We start from the raw sequence: 25,725 nt of genomic DNA on the forward strand, positions 1-25,725 counted from the left end.
TGTATACCCGCACGGTAAAGTTCTAGCCCAGCCTGTTGGAGCCACTGTTTGGCAGCGTGCACAAGGGAGTCATCATCTTCAAACCTTGTTCCAAGAAGAGAGTCTTTCAGTTTCCCAAAGAGATGATAGTCACATGGAGCCAGTCAGGACTGTAAAGCGGGTGTTTCAGTGTTGTCCATCCGAATTTTGTGATCGCTTCCAAGGTTTTTTGACTGGAATGTGGCCGTGCGTCGTCGTGCAACAGCAAAACATCCTGCTTTTGCCGATGTGGTCGAACACGACTCAGTCGAACTTGAATTTTCTTCAGTGGCGTCACATATGCATAAGAATTTCACTGGCATGATGTCCACAAGCAAGAGTCCTTCGGAACCTAAAAACATGGTAGCCATAACTTTTACAGCAGAAGGTATGGTTTTGAATTCCTTTTTCTTAGGTCAATTTGCATGATGCCACTCCATTGATTGCCTCTTCGTCTCCGGAGAAAAATTATAGAGCCATGTTTCATCACCTGTCACAATTCTTCCAAGAAATTCATCTCCACCTTTCTGGTACTGTTCCAAAAGTTCGCTGCATACCGTTTTTCTCGTTTCTTTGTGAGCCACTGTGAACATTCTGGGAACCCACCTGGCACAAACCTTTTTTAACGCAAGCACTTTCAGTATTCTGCAAACCTTCCTTCCTCTACCCCAACGTACCGTGACCATTCGTTCACTGTGATGCGTCTGTCAGCAGTCACCAATTCGTTAACTCTCTGCTCATTGTCTGGACTGTGTGCAACAGAGGCCTGCTGCTGGAGGACAATCCTCAATACTGCCGTGCCCGCTTTCATCACGTAACCTGCTTGCCCACCGACTAACTGTACTGCTATCGACAGCAGCATCTCCATACACCTTTTTGAACCTCTTGTGGGTGTTTCCCACTGTCTCGTTTTCACAGCACAGGAATTCTATGGCAGCACGTGGCTTCTGACCAACGTCAATTGTAAAAAAAAAAAAAAAAAAAAAAAAAAATGGTTCAAATGGCTCTGAACACTATGGGACTTAACATCTATGGTCATCAGTCCGCTAGAACTTAGAACTACTTAAACCTAACTAACCTAAGGACAGCACACAACATGCAGCCATCACGAGGCAGAGAAAATCCCTGACCCCGCCGGGAATCGAACCCGGGAACCCAGGCATGGGATGCGAGAACGCTACCACACGATCACGAGATGCGGGCCGTCAAGTGCAGCAGCCGTCTTGAAGACATGCTGTGACGGCGCCACTCACGGGAACAGGTTGAACTAAATTTAAAAACAAGCGGGAAGGATGTACCTACACGCTGTAAAACGTTAACACATGCAGAATAAAAACTGTATTTTTACAAAAATAGTGTACATTTGTTTTGGAGTGACCCTCTTACGTGACAGAGGTTATTTCTGAGGGGGCTACTGGTTATTAACTTTGGATGCATTAATAATCAGCATAGATCTTTTGCAAAAAGGAAACCTGATATATTAAATATCCACAAGTTCCTGTTATTGAAGACCTATGCCACTTCAGCTCTAAGTGCAGTGACACGAAAACGTACTGGCACAGGCAGTTTCCCGCATCTAATATTAAAATGTATAACTATTAGAAACATTATTTGTATTCCTCTATCTCTGACTATGGAAATAAATTGTATATTAAAATATTTTTTCAACACAACAAAAACACACATAATCAGTTAAATGAGTGCTTTCCCCTGCTCAAAAAAGCATTGGCACACCGTTCAACTCGATTTACTTGAAGTAGGAGGGAGGAGAAAAAGACAAAAAGTTATACCAGTTGAATCAGGAAAATGTGCACTGTCAGTGGTGGCGAGCAAAATGTGAGCCCGACAGGGACTCAAACCCACTATCTCCTTCTTACTAGACAATTGTGGTAACCACTGCGCCACCCGGGACACAATGTTTACCGCAACTGCTCTGGCTATCTCGGCACGTCCCCGAAAAAACAGACACCATGCATGTATACACTGTGCGACGTTTGTTATTGTGTTTTCTGCGACTACCAGACTTTTGCAGTCAAAGTTGCCAAACAGTTCAGTCTTTTTTATGACGGTCAGTGTAACAGGCTTTCACATGTACGATGAGTCCAAGGGGGATGGGCTACTGCGTGTCGTTCTGCAGCAAGGTGTTTTCATTGCATTCGGAGGATAAAAGTTACCGTGGTAAGGATCTTTCTGTTAATTACACAGCAGTGTGGGCTATCAACAAGAAGTTTCAAGAGACTGTTCCAACAGATAATAAAGGGATATTCGGACATCCAAGAATTCTTACTTGTATGAAGCGTCGACGGATATTTCGTATCGGACAAAAACAGCCCTTTAAAAATGCAAGGTCCTTTGTATCGGACATCAGTCAATGTCCGACACACAATCAGTGCTCTGACTATTAGGAATGTTTTGATCGCAGCTGATATTCACCGCAGATATCCGACAGGAAGACATTTATTTCGGAAGTTAAGGGACGAAAACGCTTGCAGTTCGCCAAAGATTTTGTCAATAAAGCCATTGAATTTATGAACACTGTGCTATTTTCTGACGAATCCAACATGTTTGGATCTGACGGAAAGGTAAAAGTGTTGCTCAAAGCAAATACAGAGGTCAAGTGACAACATGTCCTACCTACAGTAAAATGTGGGGGAGGAAGCACATTGGTTTGGGGATGCATGGCAGTTTCTTGTGTTTGTGACTTGGCAATTATTGAAGGTTTCATGGGTCAACTTAAACATATTAATGCTGTACTGTGACATTTATGAGGTGTTGCGTAGAAACTGGGTCTTGATACCCTCTTTTACTTTCACCAAGACAACGACGTTACACAAACGGCTCTGAGACCTCGGAAGTGGTTATTATCTAATGCTCCACAAAGGGTTTTCACTCCAGCACGGGGCATTGACCTTAACCCGTTACAGAATCTTTGAGCACACTTGAATACAAAAGTTTGAAAACGTCGTTCTACGGGGATGCATGACTTTCAGACGGTTTTCTTAGAGGAATGGACGAAGATGTCATCAGATATTACTCGCAACTTGGTTAGCTCAATGGCAAGACCTTCACAACGAGCCATCAATGCCAACGGTATCCATACAAGATCAAGGAACTGAGTTACGTGAATTAAGGAGACTGTAACATCATTTTTCTGCCAATACCTTTTTGATTTTTTGAGTACAATTGATTTCTTTTGTAAACTAACTTTTTTGTTGTGAGAAACCAGTTATTCGTGAAGGATCTTACTTTTACTACTTTACATTTACACAAAAATGTATTGGCATCACCTTTATTTGTTTGTAACGTGTATATAACAATACTTCGAGGTGCCACTATAACTGCCTGTGTCACTGTGTGGCTACCCTTCAGAGTGTATATTCAACCGTGTGATGCATAATCACATAACACATATTCTTGTGCAGCTATAATTTACAAAATCCTGTGAAGTGCGTGGCAGAGAGTACTTTCAATGTACAGCTTATTACACCCGACCAAAAATCATTTCCTGCGCTGTAACTGATCTACTCCTGGCTTCGCCGTCTCCATGGAAACGTTAGTTAAAACTGGTTCTGCCATTTCAGGTTTCATCAGCGACCGTTTCCCGGAAAGGATGATTTCTGGTAAGGCTCCGTGCGAGCTGGAATCTGATTTTGCCTCCTAGATCTTTCAATGGTATATGCAGGGATTGGACGAAAACATGGAAACACCGCGATAAATGTATGGTTGAATACAAATGCAGATGCTAGCAGTGCCTGCAAGTGGCATATTCTTTTCGGAATGATGACACTGTTTTCCAAGATGACAAATCGGCTATTCACACAGATCTCATTGCAGTTTTACGTTCGCGAGGCTGAATTGTTGCATCTCCACTGGCCACCACCTCCAATAGAGCTCAGTATTATTAAGCCATTACGATTTGCTTTGGAGAGAATGCTGCTTGATTGCTGTCCACCTATGTCATCAGAAAATGGCTCTGAGCACTATGGGACTTAACTGCTGAGGTCATCAGTCCCCTAGAACTTAGAACCTAACTGACCTAAGGACATGACACACATCCATGCCCGAGGCAGGATTCGAACCTGCGACCGTAGCAGTCGCGCGGTTCCAGACTACAGAGCCTAGAACCGCTTGGTCACTCCGGCCGGCCCTATGTCATCGTTACCTGAACTTCCCACTACTTTGCAGTAACTCTGGTGTAAGATTCCCTTGAAAATTTTACAGAAACTCTGTATACCTATTCCAAGACGGCCGTAGGCTGTTTCAAATGCCAAAGACATTCCTACACCGTACTATACATGGTAATGTATTGTGGTTTCAGTGTTCCCATATTTCTTTTCCCCAGTAAACCACACCCTGACGCACAACACCCCGTGGTGTTGAGTGATCATCTCCATGTCGCTTTTGTGATTACTGACGACCTGTGACGAAAAGTGCTGCTCTTCTTTAGATTTCCATTTCCTCTATCAGTACCCTCTGTTAAGGGTCCCATTATGAGCAGCAATACTCACATTCGTAAGCCATATCACCAGTTCGTAACCGCATGTGTAGTTGTATACATGCTGTTCTCTTACGGTACTCACCCAATTGATCTAACGTCATTAGAGGCGAAACACATGCTCGAACTGGGGAAGGATAGCTAAGAGAATCGGCTGAATCCTTTTCAAAGGAACCGAGTCGGCGTTTGCTTTTAGATATTTAGGGGAACCATGGGGAAATTACACTTCGTTGGCCAAAGGGGGATCTGAACCACCGCTGTCCCAAATGTGGACGCCTGCACAGTATTAGGAACTGAAAGTTGCATTGAGTGGTTATACGTTTGTTAATCGTATCATAACACATAGCGTAAGTAAACCACAATCAATTTCGATGATTTGGTAATCGTCTAAAGGATTAGATACTCTCTTGTAAGACTCGCTTATGAGCGCTGTAAACGGTGTAGGACTTATGTTTAGGCCATGGGACACTCTACTGACGACGTAAGTCGTGATGGTGAATTCGTGTGTATGCGCCAGTCCGTCGTATAGAGTCAATACAGTTAGATGGGTCGAAGGAAATGGAAATGCCGTGTGGCTAGGGCTTCCGTGCGGGTAGAGCATCCGCCTGGTGCAAGTCTTTCAAGATGACGCCACGTCGGAGACTTGGGTATCGATGGGGATAAAATGATGACGATAAGGACCACACAACACCCAGTCCCAGAGGGGAGAAAATCTCCGATCCAGCCGGGAATCGAACCCAGGCCATTAGGTACGACATTCCGTCGCGCTAACCTCTCCGCTACCAGGGGCGGGACGATGAGTCGATATTGAGATATGACAGAGTTGCAAAAAGTGGTTGGACGTGCTACAATGAATGTTGCACCAATTTGTATCCAAGTAATATGACATAAGAACTGTTCCTATCTACTGTTATAAAGTAAAATGTATCCTGTGCGTTAGAACACTTATACGTTTATTAAATTCTACTAAATATTAAGTTTTGCATGCTCTTGAAGTGAGCACTGGCTATTTCATCGTAGTCGTGGGCTTTGATTTCTTGAGTTCTGTTGTTAACAAATGTACTTAATTATAGTTAAGGATTTACGCCCACATAACCCCCGGCCAATTTCCACTCCCAGTGCATCCTGCGACACAGCTATGATTATGAAAGTGCAATAAAAAAAGATTCAAATGATATGTGCACAACACACAGGACACACAAGTAGGGCAACCCCATTCTTAAGCGTGAGAATTTCAGACATTAACTAAGATGAACAAAAGAAGAATACAATCAGCTGAAATGAAAATTTTCAGGACCGTTAAAGGATGGATTCTCAAAGATCAAATACCAAACAGTCTTATAAGAGCACAGCTCAGTTCGTACCATATACGTTGAAGGTTGAGCAAGGATGCATAGAATGGAGACAACATCTCAACGAATTTGGGAATGACATATCAGTTAAACAAAAGACAGTTATAATCCATAAGGAAAGGAAGTAGAACGATGGGGGAACAAATGTCTCCAGTGAAGACAGAATACGTTGTAAGCCTTCTCCATAAATTGGAGAATATGAAGGTCTTAAATCGTGCGAAAGAGCAAAGGCACCATGGAAAATGCTGAATCAGATTTGTACTGTGCATTGCTCACCTCCGACGTTAGGTCTAACAATACAGAGAATTTACTTTCGGCGGAAAATTATACCCCTCAACCACGTAGACTTTCCTGTCAATGAGAGGTAATCGGAAGAACAGTAGCACTTAATCTTCAACTGTTAGGAATTGAGCGGAATGTCGCGTGAAACCGTTAAAAGAATTTGATGCATTAAAGTATATCAAATGCGCAACGAAATTTATGTGATGGTTTCCAGTCGATGTCTTGGTAACAAACTGCATCAAACTTTCAGTAATAGTGGTTGGTCTCGTATTTTAAGCTCTATCCACCAAATATATATAAAATTAGTAAAAATAGGACGACGAAAATTGTAATATCCATCTAGATTTTCGTTCTACTCAGCTATGAACTCTATGATTAATAGTTAGCATGAGGATTCGGTCAATGAGATCACACTCATAGTTTGCAAACAGAAAAGCAGCAGATCTTAGGAAATTCATCATTTCACAGATCAAGAATGATAATTTATACTCCTGGTAGCTGAATTTTAAGAACACAGTGATCGCTTCCATTGAAATAATAACTAACTAGTGAATCCTAACCGAAAAATGACTTATATCAGGTTTAGCCGGAAAGATAATGTCATACTCACCACCCCATCAGAGCCAGAGGGCTATCTTCCGACGTTTTAGAAATCTACGTTAACTGACGTGTCACCAGCGCATAGAGACAGAAAGAGAGGCACTAGCATGAAAATCAGCAAAATGTTCAGGAGACCTGAGCCGCTTACCCAGTTAGGTGGGAGACAGCCAACCGCCGAAAAGGTCGTCGCGTTGTCCCCAGGGAATATCCTTTTGCCGTGCACACAAACTGACATTGTGCTGCGTGAGGCTCATACCGCGTTTGTTTTATAAGCAGAGCTCCATTTTACGTTGTTGTGGCGGTGTCAGCTGGTGTGCTTATGGTCCATCTTGCATTTTATGCGTTTTTTGTTGGATGGATTTTGTTTCCAATTATTGTTTCGTCCATTTTCCATATAATGTGGATAATGTGGGGGATGAGTTTTATATCTGGCTGCTTAATCACAACTTCATGATGCACACATTATTTGTTCTTGTTGTTGTCTTCAGTCCTGGGACTGGTTTGATGCTACTCTGTCCTGTGCAAACTTCTTCATCTCCCAGTACCTACTGCAACCCACATCCTTCTGAATCTGCTTAGTGTATTCATCTCTTGGTCTCCCTCTACGATTTTTACCCTCAACGCTGCCCTCCAATGGTAAATTTGTGATCCCTTGATGCCTCAGGACATGTCCTACCAACCGAACCCTTCTTCTAGTCAAGTTGTGCTACAAACTTCTCCTCAATCCCATTCAATGCCTCCTCATTAGTTACGTGATCTATCCACCTTATCTTCAGCATGTCATTAAATATTTTCGTAACCAAGATTTTTTTCAGCAGTTACATGAATCTCCTATTAGAGGTACACATCCATTCACTCACTCATCTGTACATTATAGAGCTTCTAGACAGTAGGGATTATGGAGAGAAGGTAACTCAGGTTTCTGTTGTGTAATACAGAAATTTCTGTTATATATGAGAGAGAGTGTACTTATCTATGTTCGGTGTCCCCTCCAAACTCCTGGATCGATTTCAACAGGCATGTTGTGTGGAAACACCATCTGCCTGCCAAATCAACTAGCTTTGCAGGGCAGCCTACACATTAGGGGCAAGCAATGACTTTCCTTGCTTCGACAAATACGCTGCCTTAAATGACAGCGTGTGTTGGATTAGTATTGGTCTGATTTATCCATCTGCTTTGGATTACGGCCTGTATGTCAGGGGCATATGAATGATTTTCAACAACCTGATTTGTAGCTTACCCTGCATGGGAGCAGTACTAACCTGCTTTATTGAACTTTTGAGGCTACAAGCGCCTGTGAGCATGGCTAGGGACAAGTTCAGATGAATATGGGAGGGGGGCGGGAGCGAATAGACAAAGCATGGGTAGGAGAAAATGGGTACAGAAGGGTAGGAGGCGAAGATGCCTGAGTCAGGTGGAAGGTGAAGACGAGTGGCCGGCAGGTCAAAACGGAAGAGAGTGATGTGGAGATGGAAGACCAGGGGAGCAGAATATGGTCAGTGAAAAGGGGGAGGAAGATATTGTCACAGAGACAAGGGGGTGGAGGAAATGGACAAAGACCGAGGAGACGAAAAGAGAGAGAGAGAGAGAGAGAGAGAGAGAGAGAGAGAGAGAGAGAGAGAGAGAGAAAGAGACAGACAGACAGACAGAGAGAGAGGGTGGGGGGGGGGAGGAATAGATTCACAGATAGAGTTAGGAGGATGAGGTGGGCAGCTGCAGGGAGGAAAAGAGGATGGAAAGACAGGCAGGATGAGGTGTTTTGCGTATATATGTCGAATGCATTGGCGAAGCTCTGGGGAAAATGCTAGCAAGATCAGTAAACGATTTTTCCCTATGCAATCCTTCTCCTAGTTACGATTCATCTGAAGAAACAGTTGAAGAGTAAACTGCAAGGCTATAAGAATGTGAATGTATTACAGATAACAATTACATTAAAAGGGCTGGGACAGCACCCTTCCAATAGCACCAACCATAATATCTTCCTGTTCAATAGCTATGTATTATTATATTATTACGAGGCTATAGTCCATTTGAAATGTATTGCTGGGCAGTTTATATCGACGACAGCTACAATTTTACGCTACAGTTTTACAGTATAAACGTCGCTGTCGGGCAAGTACCGCAAGGCATAGTAATATTCGTGGCCAGTCATAGAACGAGGGAACTGAGACGCGACCGTCATCTCCGAGACCATCAGACATACGCTGCCGAATGGTAACTTTATTCCACAAAATAGCAGAATGTCTTCGTATTAAGCGACTACGTGCTGTGAAAAAACTACTGCAATGGAAGAAATTTGAAAGTAAATTTCCTCTTAAATGGCGACGACGCCTTTTAAAAGGTGCCGAATAGCCACATCCGCTCCCCGTTTAATCCGTCTTTGGCGCTGGAGGACAGTTCGCTGCCGGAGCCGTAACAGAAAATTAAACGTATAAAAGAGCCGTACGGCCGGATCGCCACGCGGAATGGCGCAATATCAGCCTGAGGGGCAGTGGCACGAGTAACGGCGCGGTTGTGCAGAGCAGCCTAGCTTGTGGCGCCGGGTGGGGGCTTTCCACAGCCAGTGGCGTAAAGGTAGCACTCACTAGCGCCCGTAGGACGCGAGTTTATTACTCTGTTGTCCTTACACTGTCGACACGCCACTTTCACGGTATAGCCTTGTCAGCTCGTCTTCCGCTCTCCACACACAGCACTTTCAGACATTGGTACAATTTACTTGTCTTAAGAATTTCTCGGTATCTGTTGAGAGGCCAGACAAACGTGTGGTTCCTGAAGAAGGGCAGTAGCCTTTCCAGTAGTTGCAGGGGCAACAGTCTGGATGAATGACTGATCTGGCCTTGTAACACTAACCAAAACGGCCATGCTGTGCTAGTACTGCGAACGGCTGAAAGCAAGGGGAAAATACGGCCGTAATTTTTCCCGAGGGCATGCAACTTTACTGTATGATTAAATGATGATGGAGTCCTCTTGGGTAAAATATTTCCGGAGGTAATATAGTCCCCCATTCGGATCTCCGGGCGGGAACTACTCAGGAGGATGTCGTTATCAGGAGAAAGAAAACTGGCGTTCTACGGATCGGAGCGTGGAATGTCAGATCCCTTAATCGGGCAGGTAGGTTAGAAAATTTAAAAAGGGAAATGGATAAGTTTAAGTTAGATATAGTGGGAATTAGTGAAGTTCGGTGGCAGGAGGAACAAGACTTCTGGTCAGGTGACTACAGGGTTACAAACACAAAATCAAATAGGGATAATGCAGGAGTAGGTTTTATAATGAATAGGAAAATAGGAATGCGGGTAAGCTACTACAAACAGCATAGTGAACGCATTATTGTGGTCAAGATAGATACGAAGCCCACACCTACTACAGTAGTACAAGTTTATATGCCAACTAGCTCTGCAGATGAGGAAGAAATTGAAGAAATTATTCAGATAGTTAAGGGAGATGAAAATTTAATTGTCATGGGTGACTGGAATTCGCTAGTAGGAAAAGGGAGAGAAGGAAACGTAGTAGGTGAATATGGACTGGGGCAAAGAAATGAAAGAGGAAGCCGCCTGGTAGAATTTTCCACAGATCACAATTTAATCACTTGGTTCAAGAATCATAAAAGAAGGCTGTATACATGGAAGAAGCCTGGAGATACTAAAAGGTATCAGATAGATTATATAATGGTAAGACTGAGATTTAGGAACCAGGTTTTAAATTGTAAGACATTTCCAGGGGCAGAGGCGGACTCTGACCACAATCTATTGGTTAAGACCTGTAAATTAAAACTGAAGAAACTGCAAAAAGGTGGGAATTTAAGGAGATGGGACACGGATAAACTAAAAGAACCAGAGGTTGTACAGAGTTTCAAGGAGAGCATAAGGGAGCAATTGACAGGAATGGAGGAAAGAAGTACAGTAGAAGAACAATGGGTAGCTTTGAGGGATGAAGTAGTGAAGGCAGCAGAGGATCAAGTAGTTTAAAAGACGAGGGCTAGTAGAAATCCTTGGGCAACAGAAGAAATATTGAATTTAATTGATGAAAGGAGAAAATATAAAAATGCAGTAAATGAAGCAGGCAAAAAGGAATACAGACGTCTCAAAAATGAGATCTACAGGAAGTGCAACATGGCTAAGCATGGATGGCTAGAGGACAAATGTAAGGATGTAGAGGCTTATCTCACTAGGGGTAAGATAGATACTGCCTACAGGAAAATTAAAGAGACAAGGTGGAAGGAGTATATAGAGGGTCTATAGTAGGGTGATGTACTTGAGGACAATATTATGGAAAAGGAAGAGGATGTAGATAAAGATGAAATGGGAGATACGATACTGCGTGTAGAGTTTGACAGAGCACTGAAAGACGTGAGTCGAAACAAGGCCCCGGAGTAGACAACATTCCATTGGAACTACTGACGGCATTGGGAGAGCCAGTCCTGACAAAACTCTACCATCTGGTGAGCAAGATGTACGAGACAGGCGAAATACCCTCAGACTTCTAGAAGAATATAATAATTCCAATCCCAAAGATAGCAGGTGTTGAGAGATGTGAAAATTATCGAACTATCACTTCAATAAGTCACTGCTGCAAAATACTAACGCGAATTCTTTACAGACGAATGGAAAAATTTGTAGAAGCTGACCTCGGGGATGATCAGTTTAGATTCCGTAGAAATGTTGGAACATGTGAGGCAATACTGACACTACGACTTATCTTAGAAGCTAGATTAAGGAAGGGCAAACCTACGTTTCTAGCATTTGTAGACTTAGAGAAAGCTTTTGACAATGTTGGCTGGAATACCCTCTTTCAAATTCTGAAGGTGGCAGGGGTAAAATATAGGGAGCGAAAGGATATTTACAAATTGTAGAGAAACCAGATTGCAGTTATAAGAGTCGAGGGACATAAAAGGGAAGCAGTGGTTGGGAAGGGAGTGAGACGGGGTTGTAGTCTCTCCCCGATGTTATTCAATCTGTATATTGAGCAAGCAGTAAAGGAAACAAAAGAAAAATTCAGAGTAGGTATTAAAATCCATGGAGAAGAAATAAAAACATTGAGGTTCGCCGATGACATCGTAATTCTGTCAGACACAGCAAAGGACTTGGAAGAGCAGTTTAACGGAATGGATAGTGTCTTCAAAAGAGGATATAAGATGAACATCAACAAAAGCAAAACGAGGATAATGGAATGTAGTCGAATTACGTCAGGTGATGCTGAGGGAATTAGATTAGGAAATGTGTCACTTAAAGTTGTAAAGGAGTTTTGCTATTTGGGGAGCAATATAACTGATGATGGTCGAAGTAGAGAGGATATAAAATGTAGACTGTCAACGGCAAGGAGAGCGTTTCTGAAGAAGAGAAATTTGTTAACCACGAGTATAGATTTAAGTGTCAGGAAGTCATCTCTGAAAGTATTTGTATGGAGTGTAGCCATATATGGAAGTGAAGCATGGACGATAAGTAGTTTAGACAAGAAGAGAATAGAAGCTTTCGAAATGTGGTGCTACAGAAGAATGCTGAAGACTAGATAGGTAGATCACATAAGTAATGAGGAAGTATTGAACAGGATTGGGGAGAAGAGAAGTTTGTGGCACAACTTGACCAGAAGAAGGGATCGGTTGGTAGGACATGTTCTGAGGCATCAAGGGATCACCAATTTAGTATTGGAGGGCAGCGTAGAGGGTAAAAATCGTAGAGGGAGACCAAGAGATGAATACACTAAGCAGATTCAGAAGGATGTGGGTTGCAGTAAGTACTGGGAGATGAAGAAGCTGGCACAGGATAGAGTAGCATGGAGAGCTGCATCAAACCAGTCTCAGGACTGAAGACCACAACAACAACAACAAGAATTTCACAGACACACTGACAGAAAAAAATCCCAACTCCAGGAAATAATTAATGTAGAGTAATAGTTGAGTGGTTAACGTTACAAGTTCACACTCTGATATAAGCGTGAAAGAAGACATGGGAAATTTGAAATGCTGGTACATTAATATCTGGCGTAACCCCCATAAAGTTCAAACATGCAAACGTGTATGTGCATAGGTGAGGGATTTCAGTTAGTAGGATTGAGTACCATGCCTGGTTGGTCAGTACAGGGATGGTTAATACTTGTTATGTAAATAAAAGTAGGCTCTTCTTCCTGCACTGTATTTTATTTCTCTTTTTTACTTTAAGGCATCTTCAGAGGCATAGTTACGGTTTTTCTCATCTGGCCACATGCTGGAAGTTGCACTACCACTTCATTTACAAAAAATTAGCACGTTTTTATATTCTGAACTTTTTTCACACTGTTCATCTCGTTTGATCCTATTGTTATGGTGCACTATTAGTCTTCTGCCACTAGTTATAGCTATTTGATCCAAAACTCTAATTCAAAAACCTAACTACTGTAATTTCACGATGTTTATTATCCTGTTTCGTTTGTTTATCTACAAAATAGATACTTCTGTGCTTGCTGTGGAGTATGGGCGCGCAAACTAACTTGTTATGGTTACTGCAGTTTGTGGACAACATTGGAGCTGACGTCTGACGATGTCGGATGCTTGCTCGGTTGGAAACAGATCCTGTGATCGAGCAGGCCAAGGCAATATGTCGACACCGTGTAAAACATATTGGGTTCAGCAGTACGTGGTCAAGCGTTCTCCTGTTGGGAAACACTCCCTCGGATGCTTTTCATCAGGCAGCAGATCTAATCACCAGACTGGCGTACAAATCTGTGATCAAGGTGCGTGGGATAACCACGAGAGTGCTCAAGTCATCATACGAAATCGTACCCCAGGCCGCATGTCATGGTGTAGGTCCAGTGTTTATAAGCCCCAGACAGGTTGGTTGCAGGCGCTCACCTGGCCCACTTCTAAGCAGAAGTCGGCTATCACCGGCATCGAGGCAGAGAGCATGCGTTCATTGGAAAACACAACAGACCACCACTCTTCCCTCCTGTGAGCTCTCGCTTGGTACCACTGAAATCACAAATGGCTGTGGTTCGGGGTCAGTGGATTGCATGCTACAGGGAATTTGGCTCGCATTTGTCCTTTAAGTAACTGATCTGTAACAGGTCGCTGAGTCACTATGGTGCCAACTGCTGCTCGAACTGCTGCGGCAGATGCAGTACGATGCGCCTCCGCCATTCACCAAACACAACTGTCATCCCTCTCGGTAGTGCACGTGGCCGTCCTCAGTCGATCTCCTTGCATCCATACATTGCAGTGAACACCACTGCCAACAGTCAGGCACACCAGCTATATTCCTGACAAGTGTTTGTGCAATACGGCGGAAGGAACATCCAGCTTCCCGTAGCCCTATTAAACGACACAATTCAAACTCATTGGACGGTGGATTATGGTGTCGTCGTCATCTTAAAGGCGGCAGGTCACTAACGCTCTCGACTGCTACAAGGTGTATTTAAAGTAAAGCTGCTTTTCATCGTGATAGTGGTGCTACTAGCTCCACATCTTTCAGATGTAAAAACACGCCTACCTACTTTCGATAATCTCGCACAACACCATGGTACTGTGATTTTTTTCTTTCGGTCAGCGCATCTACTCTGGTGGCCACTGAAGTTGCACCATCAAGATAGACAGCCAGTAGCATAAATATTCTTAATGGGTGTTTGCTGTACAATAGTAAGAATTTCTGATTAAATTTGCAGGTGATTTGGTGTAGACGGTGTGCAATATCTACCACAGAATGCCTGTTTACCTGTGATTCTAACAATGGTTCGAAACGTGTTGTGAATAGCATGAAACTGGACTCAAGTGTCATCAATGCTGCTTCTACATTATGCCAGTACCTGCCAACTCGTGACGTGGTACTGCCTCGATAACCGATACCAGCAAGTTTAAAAGTCTGGTAGTCGGAACAACAGTCGAATGCACTCTGTATCAGGGCAGCGCGGTTGTGCATTTTTTTGTTGAAAGATAAAATCCCAGCTTCTTCTAATATAGAAATCAGCAACGTACCGTAATACTTCAGAAACGTAATGCCTTCTGTTCAAATTACCATCTATATGAACTGTAGGTGATCATGGTATGTATTCTTCAAACCTAGGTTCAGGGTCATTATGACGATAGAGACTGGAATATGGCTACATTCTTTCTGCTGGAAGACTTTACACGAAGGGTGTACGGATTTGCTAGTACCACGGGCCGCAAATCTTCACTGTGATGAATGCATAAGAGCCCCAAACTCAAACATAACGTGGCGTGAGACAATTTATTACTCCCAACTAGCGGCACTCGAGCACCAGTCTGGTTAAATGGAAAAGAAATGTGTGTAATTTCTTAGAGCTAGCTTGAGTGCTAGAATATTAGCAGCATATGTTGGAGAATTTTTTTGAAATGGGTAGTACTTTGCAGATAATAAGCATGTGTGGTTGTTGGATGTACACCACTATTGTTTTCCTGCCCCTTCTCTATGCCAATCTGCTCAACCCCGACCTCCCGCCCCCCTCTCACTCCTATACTCATCTCTTCCTTCCTCTTCCCTATATCCATTTTCTTCCCCCCATCTCCACCCTCAAACGCCCCTCCAAGTTCTCTTGCTCCACTGTCCGATCATGAACATTGGTTATTGTTACTGAAAACGAAAACCTGACTGAGAACTGAAGTCGGTTGAAATGAATGGGTAAATCAGTTGGGATAATTGGTATATTTGGTATGAAAGACACCTCTACAGCTGCTGGATTTTAGTTTCCGTAACAGTTTTTCGCATAATCTTATTCTGCGAATCGGTGGGATTACCAAGTTTCTGATGATTCATACTCTATAGTACTATAGTAGTTATAAATTGATACCTACAAATACCAACGTGTCGTTGAAAAATATATACCCTATGTCTGTCTAAACGATTATTAGCTTATCGTGCAAAATTTTTAAGTAATCTCGCACAGAACATTTCGAGATTCTTGGTAGCAATGTTTCCCAATCATATATTACATATAGATTTATATACATTAAAACATATAAATAGCCTATGTCCGTCTATGTTCATTAGAGTATTGTGGAGAAATCTGAAGAAAATCGGTCAAGAATTTTTCGAGACTTTTAGTAACAAAGTATATACCCTACATCTGCCAAATACTCATTCGAGTGTATATTTTAAAAGTACATTGTATAAGTAGACTGTTGAAGAACTTATCGAAATATTTTATTACAACATTTACTATTTATATATTACACACCTCTATTTAATATTATAAAAGTTGAAATATGTATAGCCTATATTCATGTAAGTGTTTATGAGAGCGTTGAGGAAAAATTTGAAGCAAATCGTCCAAGAATCTTTCGAAAATTTTTGTAACGACGTTTCTCTTTGTATTAAAATGTATTCATATATTACATATGGCGCTCCATTAGGTATGTAAAACCAAACGTATATTGTAATTCAACGTTGTATAAAAATTTCAAGTCAGTCGAACGACTACTTTTGGAGTTTTGCGATCCCAAAGATAAGCAGTCTGAATTTTTATATATAAAGATTGTGACAGCTCTGTCCCACAGCTAGTTAGAGTGGGCACATAAGAATTAAGTTGAGGAATGGCCCGCTCTCTCCTTTACCCGACGGCATGAAAGTCAAGTAAAAGAAAATGGGCCACCAGATTGAGCACTGATTTGAGGTCACCATCAATTGAATGGCGGGTAGCATGCAGCCCGCATCTCGTGGCCGTGCGGTAGCGTTCTCGCTTGCCACGCCCGGTTTCCCGGGTTCGCTTCCCGGCGGAGTCAGGGATTTTCTCTGCCTCGTGATGGCTGAGTGTTGCGTGCTGTCCTTAGGTTAGTTAGGTTTAAGTACTTCTAAGTTTTAGGGGACTGATGACCATAGATGTTAAGTCCTATAGTGCTGAGATCCATTTGAACCATTTGATTTTGGTCGCATGTGGCCCGCTGGCCGCGATCTGTATTACCCTATTTTACATACACGTATCTCTGTCGTGCTGCTCTGCGCAGAACTGAGATTCATCTGAGAAGACGAGGCAGAGCCACTCTTGCGTTCCAGTATTGTCTTTGGACGTACACTGTCGGCGCGCTTCTCTCTGTCGGCGCCTCACGAGAACTCGCAACAACGCGCGCCGTGTTAACAGCCTGTGGTGTTCCGGAAGCCGTCACACTTTCTTGTGGAAACTTGTCTTTACGGCTAACAAGCCCATTTCAACTCTCAAAGTAGATGACTTGGAGGTTGGATAGTTATAGCCGATCAAACGGTAGTATTCTCTCTGGTGCCAGTCGCTGGGGCAGCAGAGATCTGCCATGGCGTTATGGTGTTGCTGAGTCCATCGATTTCATTTCCACGTAACAGGTATGTGTGTGTGTGTGTGTGTGTGTGTGTGTGTGTGTGTGTGTGTGTGTGTGTGTGTTAGTGCATGTGGGTGGGTCGGTGAGTGAGTGTGTTTATGGGTTGGTATTATCCAATAGTTCTTTGAGTGCACAGGATAGAGTTCCTCTGTATAGAGCTGTGCATTCATTTGTTATTGGTTTTTCTTTCCACTGTGGCTTTTTGTAACTGATAGTTTTCTTCAGTTATTACTTTTTACGGTGAGCTGTTGTTGCATATGAGAATTTTCGGGTCTGTATTGACGTCTATTGGACCGTCTTTCAAGTCCATAAGGTGCCCGGGAAGTGTGAAATGACAGCTGTTACTTTTTAGTGCTCTTCTACGTTCTGTGCATCTGCTATTTGTAATATCTGCTGGTCTGCCCTGCAAAAACTGCTTTGCAGTTGTGGCTTGTCAGTTAGTAAATGCCAGACGTGTTGTGCTTGGCTGAATTTGTATTGGTTGCCTTTCGTTAGTTGTTCTACAGGCTATTTTTAGCCTTCCTTTTTTTGTTCGTTTCTTATTCTGTGGGCTGCTTCATTGTTGTATGTGTAGGAGTATAATTTGCTTATTAGTATGGGTGTTTCTTGTTCATGTGTGCCTTTGTGTGTCATCTGTATATTTGTCCGTATGTCTATGTTCGACGCGTGTTTGTTTTCTAGTTGAAGACGCGCAATTTGTTTTTGTATACAGGATGTCTCCTATATTTTTGTTTTAATAATGTTCTGTAAGGTTTGTATTACATTCTTTCACTAGAGCTATTGGTTTGATTATCGGTAATTCATTTGTAGGGTACCGTACCTCATTCGGTAAATCCGGATCCCTTCTGTAATCACTTTATTGCCTGTCAGTCCGTCTGTCTGTCCGACTGTTAAAACCCATTTCCTCAGGCAGCGGCAGATGCATCATGTTGAAATTTCGGTCACATACTGAAGTCAATAACCCTCGACGACACAGTAAACGTAACGGTCATTACTGTCACATATTTTGACACTGGCTAACTAACCCACCAAAACATGTAGAGTGCATCCCGTTGACCTAGAATCATGGAATTTAGTAAGAAGCAAGGTTTCACAGAACAAGTAAAGAAAAATAATGCGAAAATCCTTAATTTAATATTCTACCACACGAAAAAAGTATTTCTTTCGTCATTTATATGCCCTATTCCGAATGATTTCTGAGATAGATCAGATTTAACGTTCATTGTTATTTATTTTCTGTTTTACTAGGGTTGTCAAGTGAGTAAGCTTCGATCGGTCGTGAAATGGACACCACAGTGAAAACCCTATGAAACTTTGCATAGATGTCTTGGGTAGTGCCTCTAGTATGACCGTCGATCGCATCAAGATGTTCTTTTCAGTTGTGAGAGCACTGTGAGCGAGTGAAGGTGCCTAGAACAACGATGTCTGCCGGCACATAGGGGGGCTCGCTGAGAGGCTTCGCCTTGATGAATGCAGCTCACCTAAAACAACTGACACGCACTTCCTTCTTCATGACAATTCTCAGCCGCACTCTGCAGGGGCAGTGAAGATGCTCCTGCAGCCTTTTTGATGGGAAGTGTTGGATCACCCACAACACAGCCCTAATTGGCTCGTCCGGATACGAAGACAACACTTGGGTGCAGGCTACGCGCTATAGATCAGCGTAATGAATTTTTGGAAAGCACTGGCTGCTGCCTTCTGTGACAATGATGTTGGAAATTTGGTATAACGCTCCGACAAATGTAGGAGTCAGAGCGGCGACTATGTAGAGAAGTACCTGGAAGGTGTAGCTAACTCTTGCAAATAAGAGGTTTCTCATTTTCACTGTGGTTTGCATTTAGCGACCGATCGGAACCTACTTTCTGGACAGCCCTCTTATTCAACTGTTTAACACGTACCACAGGTGCAGAGGAGGTTGGGAGATTTCCATTATTCTCGAGCTCTCTTCGTGCAAACTATTATTCCTAGAGGAAAAAGCCAAAAGGACTTTTTTTAGGCAATTTTATGTAGTATGATTTAGCTCTGCGACACGTTTACGCTGAAGAGTGCGGTTTACAAGTTATTCAAGGAAAACGTACAAAAATGATGTTAAGTGATGTGTTCTGTCTCGGAAAGCATTCGAAACAGGGTATAAGTTCATATCAAGTATTTTGCTCAGAATCACTAATATTATTACCCCTCAAAGAATGTGCCTGCTCATTCACGATGTATTTCCTTCCAAAACAATAATTCCGTCATTTGTTTTGGTGGTTGACAAATCAAACTTATGGGCACCTTTATTATTTAATATTCCATATCGACAATTTCGGGACACAAAGAAGACAAGATCAGTAGTACCTCCTGCACCACAAGAGCAATTTGTGCTATCCCATGCGCCATTAGGAAGAAGCTTTTCTGTTAGCATCCATTACTAAATTTCAGCGTCGGGTAATTGTAAGCTGTAAAAAGTGTAAGCCACCTTCACCCTGAAGACTGGTTTGAACACTACACTGCTTTAGTCTGCATATTCCATTTGTAGTTATATGCAAAACGCTTTCTTCTGACCTTCGAATTAATGTACTCTGGCAGCGGATGGACCTACTGTTTAACGTGTACACCGAAATACCATACAACTCGGTGCTTTTCACATTAACAAATATTGGCAGAGGTTGAAGAAGAAAACTGCCAAATGATAATCCTAGGACTGACTATAATTAGAAGTTTAGTCCTTTCGATCATTACTCTGACACTTAGCCAATGATCCACGAGGTAACTGCGGAAAGCCATTTCGGACCGGGGGCAGTATCTCATATATCTATGGCGCTATTCTTCACTGAGATTATGGCTTTGGAGTTTTCTAACCCACTATGTAGGTAACAGTACTGAGTAAGCTTCAAGATAAACACTATTGCGCCGTTTTTCCAAATCGCACACGGTGCATAAAGTCCACGGTATTTGGCAGGTCTCTAATTGGAGGGGTTTTACAGACTTACGTAACAGTTTCCACTCAGATTTAAAATTCAACAAAGTTACCTTGAGCCAATGAAAGGGAGCCACCTTCCTCCATTATGTGATCACGTCCATTAACGTTTGCATGTACACAAAATGCAGTATATAATGAATGGAAAACCTTACTGTACGTCATCTATAGTGTCTGTTTAAAATGTATACTTACTTTCAAGTGTTATAATTTCACGGAGAAGCTATCGGACTTGTTCCCATCAGTATCCATGAAATTGAATGTGACCTGGTTTATTCATTGATTAACATACAATTAAATTTTTCCCAAGACAAAAAGCTGCAAGACACTCTGTTACAGAGAGTAATGCCCAAAATGCCACATCTTCAACGACCTGGGAAAGATAAACATTGAATTGGTGCATAACTTGACAGCGTTTTTCCACAATTTTAAAGATACACGTAAGTTGTACGCGAAGAACCCGTTGAGTCACGTTCGGGGGCTGTTTCATCCGGAAAGAAAATTCCTTGAAGGTTGTGCGTTACCAAGAGTAAAAGGTGAGAAACTGAGGGCGCAAAATCACGTGACTAAGGAAGGCGTGGAGTGATTTCCCAACCCAACTCCTGTACAGAGCTTTTTGTCATCGTTGTAGAAAGCGGGCGGGCGTTATCGTGGAGTATCATCATTCAGCAGTTTTCCTGGACGTTGTTCATGGACTCCGCCTACAAGACGTCTCAGTTCTGAAAATGACAGTAGTGGTGTTTAAGGTGAAAATATGAGGGTGCCAGATCGGGTAAATAAGGCGGGTGTGGAGCAACTTCCTAAATCAATTCTTGCTCAGAGCTTTATTGGCAGTTGAGAAGGATGCGAGCTGGCGTTAACATCGACTTGCATCACTTCACGTAGTGCCTCGAGTTGTTTATAGAGTGCGTCTGTAAGACGTCTCACTTGTGACAATTAATACCACCGAAGGCGTTCAACTTCTGTGAAACAATTCCTAGTAAACCACCCCGTCACTGATCCACCAAATGCTTAATACTATCTTCAGAGGCTGCGCGCTGGTCTTTCTACGGGGAATTTCTGCTTTGTTTGGGCTGAAGAATTACTTTTATTGTCCTTTTGTACAAGAGAGATACCATTTCTCCTCACCAGTGACGTTACAGAATAGGAATGCTCGGTATTATTAATGACGAGCAAGCAGACACACACGCTTTGTCCCTCGCTGACTTTTGTTGGTTTTGTCTTAGCGCGTACACCATTTTTTTCACCATCCCCATTGCATACAAATATTGCACGATGTTAGAATGATGACAGTTCATCACATTCGCCATTCTCGAGTACACTGATATGGATCATTATGGATTAATGTGTTTAAATGGTCTTCACCGAACTCCGAAAGTCTTCCTGAACGAGAGAGCCATTAATGTCGAAACTACCCTCCTGAAAACAAGAAATCATTATGTAGCCGTGCTCTGTGGATTGGCTTTTCGGCTGGCCGGAGCGGTCTAGCGGCTCTAGGAGCTATAGTCTGGAACCGAGTGTCTGCTACCGTCGCAGATTCGAATCCTGCCCCGGGCATGGATGTGTGTCATGTTCTTAGGTTAGTTAGGTTTAAGTAGTTCTAAGTTCTAGGGGACTGGTGACCTCAGTAGTTAAGTTCCATAGTGCTCAGAGCCATTTGAACCATTTTTGTCTTTTCCCCATACACGAGGCAGATGTTTCTGGATAGCTCCACTGGTGTCACCCCTCCACACAAACCGAAGAACACGTCCGAAATGTTCCGACTTTGCCATTTCTCATTCCGTTTTCTGCCGTCCCCATCTCCACTCACTATCTCCAAATTGAAAAAATTACAATATGTGAACTGAAATAGCAAACTTGAACTACAAATAAATAATAACGATCGTCAGATAAACCCATAGCAACTTTATACCAACGTGCAAAACAACAACGCTATGATATCATGCACCAAGTCAATATTTATCAGCGGCAAATATTTTATCGACTATACCGGTCAGCCACCACGGAGTCGTGTGTTGTGCACGCTTGCACTGAAAAGAAATTATATGATCCACCTGATTAAATGTAAACACAGCAACATCATAGACAAACGTGTACAGCCATTAAGAGATTTTCCTTAAATGTTCGTGTTTGTCGTGTGATAAATTAGAAGGAGATGAAATAAAGAAAAAATCCGATTACATTAGTAATAACACATGAAGTTTGTTGTGTCATTCGAGATATGAGCAAGAGAACATCTAGTGGGGCAGTTGGTTTTTTGCATAAACGATTCACTTTGGAGGCAAACTGATACGAAAGGAACAAATTTGTTTACTTAATGTCTGTAAAGGGTGAATATTCGCCCAAAACTGTAACGGTTCTTTTACTCTTCTAGTTCATAAGAAGCAAAATACAGAAAACAAACAAATGGTTCAAATGGCTCTGAGCACTATGGGACTCAACTGCTGTGGTCATCAGTCCCCTAGAACTTAGAACTAATTAAACCTAACTAACCTAAGGACATCACACACATCCATGCCCGAGGCAGGATTCGAACCTGCGACCGCAGCAGTCTCACGGTTCCGGACTGCGCGCCTAGAACCGCGAGACCACCGCGGCTGGCAAAACAAACAAATGATTTATCTCTCTTTAATATAAACGTTATTCGCTGCAGTTATCAGCAAGTGCACAGAAAAAAAGATAGTAATTTTGCTCAGGAGCAATCTGGTTTTGTGAGTGGATAAGCACAATGAACCACATGTAAATCGTAAGGTGGATCAGAGAGCACAAATTACCTATTGTCTGCAATTCATTCTATCTGGGAGACATTTTTATATTGGGAGAGCAGTCCTTCAGTAATAATGGCTACTGCTGGCGTTAAGAGATGTCTGACCTGACCTGCCGTTTGTCAAGATTTGTTGTTGAGATCTTTAGGTAGCCTTTCAACATAGCCATTTCTATATAAGGTAGTTCTGAGGTATTGTTCAGTGTCAGTTGCATACTAAGTGACCGAAAAACGTCATATAAGTATAAATGCGCAACTGTGTGGGCAATAAATGAGAACTGTCATGTGATGTTTTCCCGGAATATATGATGCTTCCAAGGTTCTTGGGTGTACTGCCACATGCAGTCTTCGAAGGTCCACGATATTTCGGGATCAACCGTTCCGACATCATCAGGTGGTTCTGATGGAACGAAGGGTATGCGGTGCGCTCTCGCTGTATATACGTACGGGTCCAGAGTTCTGGCCTCACAGGCTCCGCGCCGTGTTCGGTGCTGAGAGTGAAAGACACAGTCGTCTGCGGGCCGCGGTCCGCGTCGCATCTCGATTTTTTCGTTGAAAGAGCTAAGTTCTCGCCCCCTGCCTTACTAACTTAGAATCATATGTCCCTGTTTATTAAATTACCCCTTACACGTATTACAGTAGCTTCTTTAATAATGGAGTAACAAAATTTGTTAGTGTCGGCCAAGACTTTCGTTTCCTGATAATTCATGGAAAATCAATTCTCAATGGAGTGTTCTGCCATTGCCGACTTGCTGGGCTGCAGTCAGCTGGTGTAGCGCTTGTGTTCTTTGCAGCGCTCCCTTACTCACGGTATTTACCGCAAACCATCTCAATCTACACGCCTCCAGTTGCCACCATCTCTTGGTAAGGAATGGCGTGCTGAACACTCTCATACACAGGCATACACAATTCCAGATGAACAAAGTCTGAATGCAGCAACACTTGGAGTCTATCTTTCGCAAAAATTGATACACCAGCTGGCAGATTAGGACGGCTCTACAACGTAAGAACGCCACGGAAGACGAAAATCCAGAAGTAGATGATAATACGAAGGCATCTAACATACCGTTTGCTGGCAATGTACACCCAAAGTGGGCAGAATTCTTCCAACATTGGGATGTACCAACGCCCGTGTGAATGTGTGACAACCTATATTGGTCAAACAATCCGTACCACTGAAGATAGAAAACGAATGTCAAACCAGCTTACTGCAGCCCAGGAAGTCTGCAATAACAGAACACTGCACTGAGAATGGACAGTAACGAATCACAAGCAAACAAAAATCCTTGCCAACACGAACAAATTGGCGGACTGCATTTTTAAAGAAGCGATTTAAATACGTGTGACGGATAATTTAATGAAGAGGGACACGGATTTCAAGCTAAGTAATGCATGGGAGCCAGTACTTAGTTCAATTAAAGAGAATCGTTAACATCAGCACTCGAGTTGCGACGAGGACGGCGACCGCAGACAACTTTGGTTCTCCCCAACCCCCCTTCTCACACCCACGGCAACAACCACCGCTCTCCCCACAACCGAGCACGGCGTGGAGCCTGCGAGGCCAGAACTCTGGACCCATATATATACACTACTGGCCATTAAAATTGCTACACCAAGAAAAAATGCAGATGATAAACCGGAATTACATTGTGTTGCTTGAGGTTTTCCCTACTAACATGTTGTATATATTGTTCTCGCGCGAGACGTCGGATGTCATAGTGAAAACTCCACAATATTTCATCAGCGCAACTGGCCGACATCTTCAGGTGCGACGAACACACTGCTAAGGCAGGGCCAGGGACAGGTAAATTATACTAGAACTGACCTGTGATTACATTTTCACGGAATTTAGCTGCATAGATCCCGAGAAATCAGTACGCGGAACAACCACCTCTGGCTGTAAGAACGGCCTTGATAAGCCTGGGCATTGAGTCAAACAGAGCTTGGATGGCGTGCACAGGTACATCTGCCCAGGCAGCTTCAACACGATACCACAGTTCATCAAGACTAGTGACTGGAGTATTTTGACGTGCCAGTTGCTCGGCCACCATTGACCAGACGTTTTCAATTGGTGAGAGATCTGGAGAATGTGCTGGCCAGGGCAGCAGTCGAACATTTTCTGTGTTCAGAAAGGTCCGTACAGGACCTGAAACATGCGGTCACGTATTATGCTGCTGAAATGTAGGGTTTCGCAGGATCGAATAAAGGGTAGAGCCACGGGTCGTAACACATCTGAAATGTAACGTCCGCTGTTCAAAGTGTCGTCAGTGTGAACAAGAGGTGACCGAGAAGTGTAACCAATGGCACCCCATACCAACTCGCCGGGTGATACGCCAGAATGGCGATGACGAATACACGCTTCCAATTTGCGTTCTCCGCGATGTGGCCAAATACGGATGCGAGGATCACGATGATGTAAACAGAACCTGGATTCATCCGAAAAAATTACATTTTTCCATTCGTGCACCTACGTTCGTCGTTGAGTACACTATCGGAGGCGCTCCTGTCTGTGATGCAGCGTCAAGGGTAACAGCAGCCACGGTCTCCGAGCTAATAATCCATGCTGCTGCAAACGCCGTCGAACTGTTGGTGCAGATGGTTGATGCCTTGCAAACGTCCCCATCTTTTTAGTCAGCGATCGAGACGTGGCTGCACGATCCGTTACAGCCATGCACATAAGATGCCTGTCATCTCGACAGTTAGTGATATGAGGCCGTTGGAATCCAGCACGGCGTTCCGTATTACGCTCCTGAACCCTCCGATTCCATATTCTGCTAACAGTCATTGTATCTCGACCAACGCGAGCAGAAATGTCGCGATACGATTAACCGCAATCGCGATAGGCTACAATCCGTCCTTTATCCAAGTCGGAAACGTGCTGGTACGCAATTCTTCTCCTTATACGAAGCATCACAACAACGTTTCATCACGCAACACCGGTCAACTGCTGTTTGTGTATGAGAAATCGGTTGGAAACTTTCCTCA

The 25,725-nt window shown here is 43.1% G+C and overlaps 1 protein-coding gene across 1 annotated transcript in view; it reads left to right on the plus strand.

Annotated features, from left to right (window-relative positions):
- LOC126281991 (lachesin-like) overlaps window positions 1-25,725 on the plus strand; it is a 1,255,045-nt gene that overhangs the window by 906,720 nt on the left and 322,600 nt on the right. The window lies entirely within an intron of this gene.

Source organism: Schistocerca gregaria, chromosome 7 (assembly GCF_023897955.1).
Source record: "Schistocerca gregaria isolate iqSchGreg1 chromosome 7, iqSchGreg1.2, whole genome shotgun sequence".
NCBI lineage: Eukaryota > Metazoa > Arthropoda > Insecta > Orthoptera > Acrididae > Schistocerca > Schistocerca gregaria.